Source organism: Physcomitrium patens, chromosome 3, assembly GCF_059467195.1.
Source record: "Physcomitrium patens ecotype Gransden chromosome 3, ASM5946719v1, whole genome shotgun sequence".
In the NCBI taxonomy this organism is placed as follows: domain Eukaryota; kingdom Viridiplantae; phylum Streptophyta; class Bryopsida; order Funariales; family Funariaceae; genus Physcomitrium; species Physcomitrium patens.
The window spans coordinates 4,386,884-4,399,652 of NC_143412.1; the positions used below are offsets into that span (position 1 = coordinate 4,386,884).

The 12,769-nt window shown below is 26.5% G+C and overlaps 1 long non-coding RNA gene across 1 annotated transcript; it reads left to right on the forward strand.

Annotated features, from left to right (window-relative positions):
- Nucleotides 1-1,276: 1,276 nt before the first annotated feature.
- On the forward strand, nucleotides 1,277-2,047 carry LOC149989482 (uncharacterized). The gene is made up of 2 exons (XR_016502383.1): nucleotides 1,277-1,467; nucleotides 1,685-2,047. It is a non-coding gene; the product is annotated as an uncharacterized LOC149989482 (long non-coding RNA).
- The last annotated feature ends 10,722 nt before the right edge of the window (nucleotides 2,048-12,769 follow it).

The following is a 12,769-nucleotide window of genomic DNA, read 5'->3' on the forward strand; positions in this document are numbered from 1 at the left end:
ACACACACAGTGAATCATTGTGATTCTTTACAATAATCATTGTCCTTATATGTTTTGCAACTCATTACTTTAAGCTTGCTTTTTCTACGTACTAAATCTTATTTTCTCAGTCTTTGAGTGGTTTACAATCAGCATGCAAAGAGATGTTTATATATTTATTTAATTATTCTTTAAATATCTTAATCAATTTTTAATTTAGAATGATTCATATTAAATTTCAACAAACACAATGACAATCAAACTTCTCTTCTTCTTTTGTATGGAACATGTGTATTGTCTGAATCAAAAAACTGTTACATATTGCATTGTTGATATCGCTTTACTATCATAAGATTTTAAATTAAGAAAACATATCTTGTAGATTTTTCTACAAAATGCGTAGTTTACAAGCAGTAAGTTGACCTTTTCCTAGAATTCTATCTTTTGCAAACACTTACAGTTTTCTAGTGTTAACTTCAGAAAATGATGCTTGTTTACCTTTACTACCTCAATGCACTTTTTTTTTTAAATAAAAAAAGTAAGCGGAAAAGAAAACATCGAAGAACCTAAACAAAAAAAATTGGGTTGTAAGTAGGTGGACGTTAAAATCATGTGTCAAAAAGCATGTCACAACTTTAAAAAAAAAAAAAAAAAAAATGTTTCACTGCTCATGCTGCCAATTTCGACCAACGTCAACTACAAACGACTCCACATTTCAACACGCAACATTTTTTGGATGAATACGGCCACCCAGAATATGGATGTTTTTCATTCGTCTTATTTGGATGAACAGCAACAGGAGAAGCAACTCTGCAGAGCCTTTGAGGATTTCTTTTTGTGACTTGCGGGCTAATTGGGTTCATTGAAGTGCGTTCTTAGTCATCCATTATGGGATGGGGTCCAAGCTGCCCTAAAGGAAATAACAAAACAAAGCAAAAAACAAAACAAGCACAAAACCAAAAGCCGAAAGTAAAAGGTAAAGTGAAAGGTTGAAAAAGTGAAACAGGAGCCAAGAACAGTTATGATTTGCGAAGGAAAAGGTCAAAAACGGTTTAAAAGGATCTTAAAAAGCCTAAATAAGTTCAAGAAAATTGACATTGAAAAGGTATGGAATGTTGCCAGGCGGCTGGTGGCCATCACCACGTGGACTTCGACAGTGCAAGCAAGAAGAGTGTTCAGCAAACCAGTCGTCCTCTTCGTGGATGGATGGAGACATTCATTCATTCAGGGGATGGTTCAGGACCACACGGTTACAACTTTGTTGGGTCCTTCTCGAAACCAGAACCTTTCTTTATAAATCAATTGAATGTTGACATTAATAAAAGTTGAGAAATGCTAATGTTACATTGATTGATTTGATATTGCTACACCCCACATGACCTCCTCTTTCTTTTGCGTACTTTTTTATTTTTCTTTTTTTGCTTTAAGAAAGAGTGCTGGTTGAGAGGGAGACTATGAATATTTTATGAAAAACACACGATGCAAGCTGTGAGTGTGTGTGTGTGTTTATATATATATATATAAATTATTTATATATATATTGTTTATATATATTGTTTATATATATATATATAAATTATATATATATATAATTTTTCATCTAAAACAAATTAATTCAAAGTTTTTTATTTTTCATTTTTTATTTATTTTATATATGGCTATCAAAAACACAAATGACTTATTTTTCAATCTATTATAATTTTAGGTCAATATTGGGGTTAAATATTGGGCTGCCGAACGCACCCTAAACTTAGAAGTGCGCTTTTTAGTGATGTTTGTTTAGTGGTGTGCTTTAGTGATGTCCATTAATAGTGTGGAAATTTTAGAATCACTTTTTTAATACATTGAAAATTCTATTTTTAATTTTAACTTTGAAGTGATAGATTTTGATATAGTTAAAGTGATGTTACAATTGTCTCGTCTTCACAATTAAGATAAATTACATGTAAAAGTCAGCTTTTGTAAACGCTTTTGAAAAGATTTATACAACAACTTATGAAATGGTAAAAAGTAAACAGATTTTTGTTATATTATTATTATGTTGAAATTGAAGCTAAATTGACCTCTATTCCAACCTCGGTGGAATCTATTTCTAAAGTATTATGTCAGTTGCACATAAAGTGATACTTCTCTTGTTTGCATTAAATTGGACAATGTCGACAAGTGTCTTTGAGTGGCAGGTGAAAATAGACAGAACAAGATTGAAGCTTTGTGTTGCTTAGTATGAAAGAGAAGTTTGATTAGAAGTATTAGCAATTCCTCAGTTTAGGCGTTCTTTCCTGTTTTGGGTATTATTTCTATGTCAGTGAATATTTATATTTTAATAATATCAGCTATGAAAGTTTATTTTGAATTTGTCAGGTTTACCAAAAATCATGCAAGAACATGACTTCTAGAATAATTCTTTGAGCCAACTTAGTGCTTGTAGATACTGAGTAACTTTGTTAAAATCGAATGTCAAAAGGATTTGGTAGTAAGTAATTGGTGCATTTATAGGAAAAAGAGAAATAGAGGTCAGCGTGAATTGTTCAGTTTAAACTTTCAACTAAAATTACATCTATAAGAAGAAGAACACCAATGATATATTGTAAAATAGACCAAGTTTGGAATACTTGAAGATTCCAAAAAACTGGCATGTGGCATCAATCTTTGTAAAAGAAAGAGAGGTGTCCTTGTTATAAACCAAATGATTTGTGTAAAAAATATTGCTTAATAACAATTAAATTGCAATTACAATTAAAATAAAACAAATGGTTCAAAAACCATATGAAAGCACAGTTGGTACAAACTGATTCTCTCTCTACATACATAAATATCTATTTAATCATTTATTACCTAAAATTCACAACCAAAGTTCTCACATACCATTAATTTTAAAATATTTTTCTATATTCTTCCTATTACAATAAAAAATAATAACTTTGGCTTAGTTGCATAACTTAATAAATGATTAACAAGTGTCTGTAAAAATAGACTTGAAGTAATTTTGATTTTTGGTTAAGCTTTTGACTACAATGTTTTAAAAAAAGATCTATGTGAGTCTAATGAGTAAATTTAAAATTCAAGCAAAAATGATTTGATTTGTAAAGTGAACATATCAGACATCTAAAAGAATCTTAGGAAATATGGTGTATAATATGCACCCTAAAAAATTTAGAGTCTGTAAATCATCATTACATTGACGAAAAATCAATATTGACTATTTGAAATTTAAAACTTTTTTTTTACCTCTCTCTCTCTCTCTCTCTCTCTATATATATATATATATATATAGTTTTCTTATACATCAATTCAAGTTTTTCATATACTTTAAATAATACTGTTGTTTTTAAAATTATTTTTAAAATTTTATCTAATATCTCGATTTTTCTATAAATTTACAGTGTTTTTTTTCATAAATGATAAATTAATTAGATACATGAGTTTTTTTTTAATATATACATAGCTTATTTAATCTTTGTCTACACTTTACTTTTTGTGTTATAAATTTAAACTAATTCGCTTTGATTTAGACTACATATCATAACTTTACATTTGGTTACTTGTTGTACTGAACATAATAACTTGACATGTATCAATATGATCATTATCAATATTTTATCTTGTTACAAAGAATAAATAATTACATTCAATTCCTTGTTAAATAATTTTCTTTTTTAATTTTATTTTTTTGAAAAATTTGAAAAATTTTATTCTATTAAATTTCTTTTTACTTACTTAACATTATAATTTAATGAAAATCTTTAAAAAATTATAAAATAATATGATAAATTATAATAAATTATAATTTTAAGGTTTTAAAATTTTATTTCTATCTCTAACCACCTATTTTATTCTCTAAAATTTATTTCTAATTATAAACAAATACTTAAAAACTAATAAGAATTATACAACTTCTCTTCAATAGTAGTACAAGGTTATTAATAATGCTACATATCTTACTTAGGTTAGCCTATAAAATTAGTTTGAATTATGTATACAAATTTTTATTTATAGAAACCACTTTATATATATAGAAATATTTTATTAAAAAAAATTTAGGTTATTTTTATCAGTGATTAATTATGTTTTGAAAAAAAGAAGTTAATAACAATTCTATTTGATTTGTTTGTCATTTTCATCTCTCTTAATTATTATTGTATGTTATACTCTTACACATTATCTATATATATATATATATATATATATATATATAATTCCATTTTAATTAAACTAAGCATATGATTTTTTTCTCTAGAATATCTTCTTTTTAAGAATTAATATTACATTAAGTTTAAAAATATTTGTCAATACTATATTATTAATTCAAATACCTAATGTAGTATTTTAACTTATTTGAGAAATAAAATTATTATTATTTTTTATTTCTATAGAACATGATATAATTACTCTATTATTGATATAAGATTCCAAATTTGTCTTTTGGATATTATTGTTGATTCATTGAGATTTATTTTATTCTTTTGTATTTTTTTTAAAACTTGTTAATTTTTTATATAATTTTATTAATAAAATATATATTACATGTATTTTTATATTAATTAGTATCAAAATTAATATAATTAGTGAAATCATGGAATTAATTACTAATTATTTGTATCCAAGTTGATACAACTTATTTAAGAAATAAAAGGCTTTAGTATTATTGGATTTTTATATGCATCTATAGTATAAAAATTTTCTTGAATATGACTGGTAAAAGAATAGAAATAATAGACAATATTGCAAGATTAAGAAGAAGAGAAGAAAATTAAAAAAATTGATAAAAATTAATAATATCTATTGAAGTATTAATTAATTTAAGTATAAATAAAAAAATAATTAATATGAAAGCCAAAAAGATTAAGACTAATTAGAATTGTTTAAAACAAATCAAATAATCATTAACAAAAAATTATTTTTCCAAAACCAGTGGAACTACGTCTTTGAGCCATTAAGTCAACATTCACAACTGTTACTATTTTCTTTAATAAATTATATTTTATTATAAAAATTGACTCTTCTAGTATTAGAAATATTATTTTATATTATTTTAGATTATTTTAGATTATTTTAGTAAATTGGATTCTAAAGCTAATTTATTTTTAATATATTAGAATCTAATACACATTATAAGATCAAATACAACATGACTTTCCAACAAAGAAATAATTTGGGTACAATAAAGCATTAGAACTTATTTTAAAAGATTTTTTTATAATCTCAAATATAAGAAGTTGTCAAAACATCTATTCAATCTTATAACACTTGTTTTCAAGTAATGACTTTTCATCACCAATTCTAATGATTTTATTCTATTTCTACCTTTTCTAAAGCAACCTTTGTCATTTGATATAATAGAATTTATTAAAGATCTTTGAATCTCAAATTATGATTATTATTATTATTTTAGTGGTGGATTTTCTAATTAAAATGACATATTTCGTACCATCTTAAAAAAATATTATTAATAAAATAACTAAACCTTTTTGGTATGATATTTATTGATATTACAAAATTTCAAGTGACATTATATCTAATGAAGGGCTTCAATTTTATCAAGGTTTTGGAAGAAATTCTTTAACACTTTAGAAGTTGATATCAAATTATATTTAATTTTTATTTTCAAATCAATAAAAAAATAAATTATATGAATTAAGTTTCAAAGTACTAATTATAATGTATTTTAAAATATCTTTATCAATTTAACACTTCTTTTGCTAATATAAAAGTTTTCATGTAATTATGAAATATGTTCTTCTATTCAAAAAACTCTATTTTTTTCCAATTATAGTTATCATCCAAAATTTGATATATTTAATTTTTTAAAGTTTATAAATCTAATATCAAAGGATTAAATAAGTAGAATAGTATAAATCTATAGAATAACAAAGATACAACTAAAGGAGGCCTAAGAATGACAAAAAGTTAATACATGTGGTTTAAAAAGAACAATCTCTACTCAAAGTTGATGACAAGATATGGTCATTTTCTTCTAATATTAAAATTAATTAGTCTTGTGACAAATTGAATTATCAAAAGTTTGGTCCATTTGTAATTTTTGAAAAATAATGTAATTGCAGATTGATTGAAATTATTACAATCAATGAAGATTTTATTTATTTATTTTATATATCTATTTTTGAGTCTTACATTATAATTAATATATTAGAAAGAAAATAATAACTACTATCTTATATTTCAAGAATTAATACCTAAGAATTTGAAGTAAAAGAAGTATTGAGTTTAAGATAGTATTAAAATAAATTTGAATATCTTATATATTAGTGCAAATATGGCATAAGTATATGTATATCAGCGCCATGTGAAAATCTTACAAATGCATCAAAAATTACTTTTTCTTTCTATTGGTCACTTCCATAAAAATCAAAGAAAAATTATTGATAAGAAGTTAGGATAAACAAAGAAAAAAAAATCAAAAATAAACTTGTGGAGTTATTTTTTAAGATGAAAAATAAAAAAATAAAAAATTTATCTTGAGAAATTTTATTTTAAAAAATGCCAAATAAAGTACTTAAATTATTTTAATCTTCATAATAGCAAATTCAAGATGTTATTCTTAAAGAAAGACATATTTTGTCTCAAATAGTTGGCAAGATATAATATGTATGATACTACAATCTTACAAGAGGTAGTTGATGCTTAGTTATAAATAATATATTTAATGCAGTACAAATTATATTATTTGAAGTTAGTCATAAAGGCTTTAGTGATGGATATATTAATTTGATAATATCTTTGTCAAAGAACCTTTAAGGGAGTTTTCTAGACATGGATTAGGTCTTGAGATTCTTGTAGATATGCTACATGGCTATTAAAAATTGTTCCACAAGTTTCTTACATAGGAAGCAACCTACAACTTAATACTTAAGTTGTAAGGCTTATGGTCTTTAAAAAACTTAAATAAAGTCTTTTTAGTAGCTAGTATATGTGAAGACAAAAGAAACACTATCTTAAATCTTGTCAATGCCTTCTTGTACTCTTGTTGACTTAAGTCTATCTAACTTTGTATTTGGCAACATCTATTCAAGTTCTTTTCTAGCTTATATCTATATTTTTTTTCTTTATTATTCTCATTCTTAAATATGTATGAATATATAGTCTTTTGAATTTTGTCTCTTTTTATATCATTGTCACCTAATTATCATACTTTAAAGTAAATAATATAAAAATATATTATTTTTTAAAAATTATATATATCATTATATATATATATATATATATATATATATATATATATATATTGAGCTACTTGAAGAATGTCAAATTGCATTTATAAATCATATTTATTTTATTAGAATTAATTTTTTATTCATCTAAAATATTAAATTATAAAATTTAATTTTCATTTTGAAATTTTAATGGATTGTATATGATATTTTAAAAAGTTACATAGTTGTTTAAGACCATACCTAATCCTTTTGAAGTTAAAGATTCATTACTTTAAAGATATTTTTTAGTTCTTAAAACCTTCTCTAAAAGCTTCTACAAGATTTAATTGCTATTATATAAGCAAAGAAGGAAAAAGACTTATGAATCTTCCTTGTATAAATTTGGAACAATTCAATTCTAAATTTATTTTAGTTATAAATTAATTTTTTAGCTTATAATATGTTTAATTTTTGTAATATAGAAATTATCTTATAAAATTAAAAATATCTTCATATTAAGTAAATAGTAATATTAACGATCTTTTAAATAGATTAAATTTAATATTTAGATTTTAAATAGATTAAATAGATTAAATTTAAAAATTTAGTATTAATTTGTATTAAAAAAATTTAAATTAATATTAAACTTAAATACTTAACTTAATATTAATATTTAAGTTATGTTAATACTGAATATTAAACTTCAATACTTAACTTTATATTAAACTTAATTTTACTTAAAAATTCTATTTTTATAAATTTTAATATTTAGATTTTAAATAGATTAAATATATTAAATTTAATATTTAAAATTTAAAATTGGCTAATTATTATCGAATATTTTGAAAATAATTTTTGATATATTTATTTACATACATAAATTTTATATATTCATGTAAGTCAGAATTAGTTTTTTAAAAATCACTTATGTTATTTTTTCAAATAATAAAGATTATAATAAATAAAATATTATAAAATTTATATTATTAAAGTTATGAAAAATATTTGTGTTTTTTTTGTTGGTAAATATTTTTATTACATCTATATCTATATAATGTATTTTCATAGAAAAAATTAATACATAATTTTTTAGACAAGAAAAAAAAAATATCAGATTAGAAATAAGTTCAAATAATATATATATATATATATAGGTTGCTCTAATGTATAATTTGATAAGACTACTAGTTTTTGTCTTATTTTTTTGCTCATACTATAACAAATAAGTGTTGTAGAAGCTTCTATATGAGGTTTTAAGAGTTAAAAAATATCTTTAAAGAATTGATAATATCTTACAAAAGCTTCTAAAATATTAGAAAAATTCTTAAATAATTCTATAAGTTTCTAAATATTTAAAAAAATTCCTAGAACCTTTCAAGCAATTACAAGTAATTTTAGAATCTTAATTAGTAATTTTATAAACTTAATTTTAAAATATTAATTTTAGTAATATTTTAAATATTTTAAAATTTAAAATTAGATTTTTAATAATCATTTACATAACTTTTAAATTGACTTTAAGTTTCTTGCAAGTGAAATGTATCTCCTTCTAGATGAATTGTAATTTTTTTATGTTGTAAAAAACTAATTAATTAGTTTTTATGTAGTTGTGCTTTTACTAATATTGATCTACAAAATTTCTACTCAATAATGGTAAATATAACTTAAATATAAATTTTGAAGTTAATATTTAATATAATTTTAAAAATATCTATAAATAATATGAAATCTATAAAATCATCTTATTAATAGTTTAAACTAACATAGAAACAGATTTAAAATTATTCTCATTAAATTGGAATGATTTAAAATTATTGTTATAACAACTTAGACACAACTTGTGTCCTTGATTTAATAATTTTTTTTGAATGTCCAAGAATTTCGCAAAACATTTTAAAACAAAATCTGAGATTTTTTTTTGTAATAAATTGAATATTTTACAGAGAATAACAGAATGATATACATTTATAAATAAATATATAAGTTAGTTAAATTAAGTCCTTTTTTATTAAAGATTAGATAATTTGTAATTAAATATATTACTAATGAATATTATTGTCATTTTGAAGTAAGATATTGTTGAAGTAGGTCATATGATCAATATCTCAAATTCTTAGCTCTTATTTATGATAAAATTTCGTATTAATTTTTACATAATTTAGTTTTTGATGATTTAAAAAATCAAAATTAAATTAGATTTCTTGTTTATAAAAAAAATTCATGTAATAAGAAGATTTTAACAAGTTTGAATAATCTAAAAACATAAATACCTAAAAATTACATAAATTTTTGATTTGGAGTAAAATAATTAATTAAAAAATATAAATGATTTCATGTATAATCAACACAATGTCTTTTGAAATGTATAAAGATGTTATCTATAATTGACCGTAAAGTTGTTTAAATATTCTTTAAGTATAAATTTTTTATACATTAAAATATTAAATTAATATTTGTAAGTCCATATACTATACTATTACATTCAAATGTCTGTACCATATATAAAAATGATATTTTCATATTGGCTTATTTTATTTTTATTTTAAAAAATAATTACAGTTCTATTTTGAATCAACCTATAAGAATACTTTTTCTTGGTCCTGTTCTAATAGTCAAAAATATATTGGTAATAAATTAAAATTTTATATTATAAACATTGATTTGTAGTGAACCATCTTTTACATTGATAAACAAAATAAGTGTTTTTGGTGGTAAGTTTAAATGTCCAATAAAGAATATCTAAATTATTAATGATGTGTTGATGTAATATTGCAATTTTTTTTAAAACAAGTTATAAATTGGTCCAATTAAAAGTTGTGCTCCTTCTTGTATTTCCATTACACAACCATATGATAAATATTCAGATGATTGATCCACAATATGTTCTCATAAATCAAACACTAAATAAATTTATGTGAAACTATTATATGCCACTATTAACAATAAATAAATAAATAAATATATAGATTACAAGTACTGAATTTCCCTGTTGCAATGGTTAAAGGGATGAAAGTACATTAGTGTACAATATTTTATAAAATGCTGAAGAATTTGAGGAAGATAAACAATATCAACAACAATTCTATTAATACCAACAAACAAATTTTAGACAGGTGGGAAGAAAAGGAAAAATCTACATCGTGCAACCCAATAATAAAAGTAATCATTTACTGAGAGGAATGATTTTTCACCTTTCGAGGAAAGGTATAGAGGAGTAGATAATCCATAGAGAAAATTAGGACGAGGTACAGTTCCAGGGTAAGGAGTTAGAAATGCAAATCCAACAGACGATGCAGTCTTGTGAGGCAGGACGTTGTGAAGGAACTTAGTAGTTGCAATCCAATCTGCAATCACTTGGTCGTTAATTTGTAATGATGTGTTGTCTTTTAGCCAAATTCTTATTATAGAACACACTCATTCATTGTTGGATGTCAGTGTGCTAAGGAGTTAAGGCAGTTCAGCTTTGCAGCTCTAAAACCAGCTGGAACGGGAGCGCAAATCAACATGCCGTGTTTTTAAACCGAGCATGAAAGAAATGCTCAACCATGATCCATGATTGCAAAGCAAAAACTTTCTACTGGAATGGGTGACAAAAGACTCCATGTTGATAGACATAGTACTGGATCTTAATTTCTAGCATAGAGAGATACGGGACCACGACCATTTGTGCGGCTATGAAGAGCTGAGATTCCATGGGTGCTTCCTTGAGAATCACTTTCAGAAGGACTTCTGGGTCGAAAGGTCTTCTGTCGTCCGTTGATGGACAAGTGTTGTGGATGAGTGGAACTCAGAGCAAGCTCTCCAAGTCTTAATTATCAATCGTGAATCATCGTCGGTCAGTGCAGGATCTGCCAGCGTTTGCTCACCCAGCAGAACCAGCGTGGACGTGTAGAAAGTTCAGGCTTTACGATCGATCGCTGTCGTCCATCTTGTCGCCTCGAAAGTTAATAATTTATACTGTTCTTAAAAATCGATCCACAGGGAAGATTTTGCCCGTTGCGTAACACCTGTCGACCCTGGTAGAACTGTTACGGTTTAGTGCCTGTACAGAATTCGTAGAGAAATTACCCCAGAACCACCTAATCTTCACATTCCTCGACATAATCAACCTCGTATGCTTACCAGGAGCACACGATACAGCAATCCAGTGAAAGATCCACATGGGGTAGGCTGGTGTGACCACAACTAAAAATGGGCTGTAAGAAGTCTCCTATAGTCCCGGGCCCTGGCGGTACAGCGAGAGAAATAGAAACAACGTCTGAAGTTTCTCCGGGACTTTGGGAGCTCGCGTGCCACGAGTACCCAAGGAGATCGACATTGATGGAAACTCACAGCACAAGCGTTGTTACGCGTCGTAACGGAATTCAGCCATTCACTCTCTTCCTATGGATATAATATAAAATTAACAACACCATGCGATGTGGAGAGGGAATTCGGACTTGCAAGCGAATGTGATCTTTCCTCGAGACATGGATTTTTCCAGACATCTGGAACTAGTGTTCTGGGATCTGTCCGGGTGATGAGCGGTCACCTGACCAGAGAAGCAGATCCCCAGAAAGCCCACCAGCAACGTGAGATGGAGCTGAATATAGATATGAACTTTGGAAGCACTTCGCTGTATTTGGCATGGTTGAGTTGTCGCTGGACGATGCTAACTTTACACCTAGAATTTCTGGGTCATGCCTCAAACCGAAGACATTTTGCGAATAGTTTCGAATAAAGGTATGCCAACTTTAGTAACATGGAAGACATGACATGCCATCAATTGAGCATATATCTTAATTCTTACAGTCCTGGTGTAATTCACAATTTTAAAGACCTTGTGAGACCAGTGAGGGTACTGTGTCATTTGAATTCTCGGAAAGTGAAGAACAAACATTTGGAAGAACTTTTGGGAACCTAGCGTTTTCATAGGTATGTTTTCCTCGTGCTAAATTCAATTTCTGGTTACTGGTCCATCTATTCAAATTGTGCCTAAACCCATTTTATTCTGAATAGCTAAGTTGCCAGTTTGGTCGTCATCCAAACGCACGATCACGATTCTCTCGCTTATTAGCAACCCAGTGATTTGGATATTGGGAAATAATTTTGCATTTCGATGCGAATCAGGTGTCAGAGTTTGGGCGGGAGTGAAAGTTCTTAGCCAACCCCACCACCACTCGGCTTTGAACCAATCAAGCCCAGGGCGATATATGGTACCGAGGCGCTTTCATAGTGATGATCGTTGTCGGTCCGAGAAATTAAGCTGTGGCGAGCAAGTCTCCCGACTTGTTCATTGACTCCCCACTGTGGACCTGCGTCATGAGTTCTACATAGACAAGTCTTGGTTTGCGCGTCGCGGGTGCGACTGAGCTGAGGAAAATCTGTCGACCTTTTCTAGGTTTGAAGCTCGTGGACCATCCCTGGAGTTTCTACCTGCAGTATACTCACTGCTCCAGTGTGCAGTTCAAGAATTCGCCGAAGTTTCTACAGCGTTACCTTTCATCCCGGGCATGGATACGTGTGCTGTTTTCTTCTAATTTTTTCGTAACTGGGGTGTCATGAGAGCTTAGGGTCTTACGCGTTGGATTTGGGACGCACTCTCTGCGCTGCCAGCCTTACTTGAAGGACAAGGTCTTCTTGTGAATATAATAGCGCTT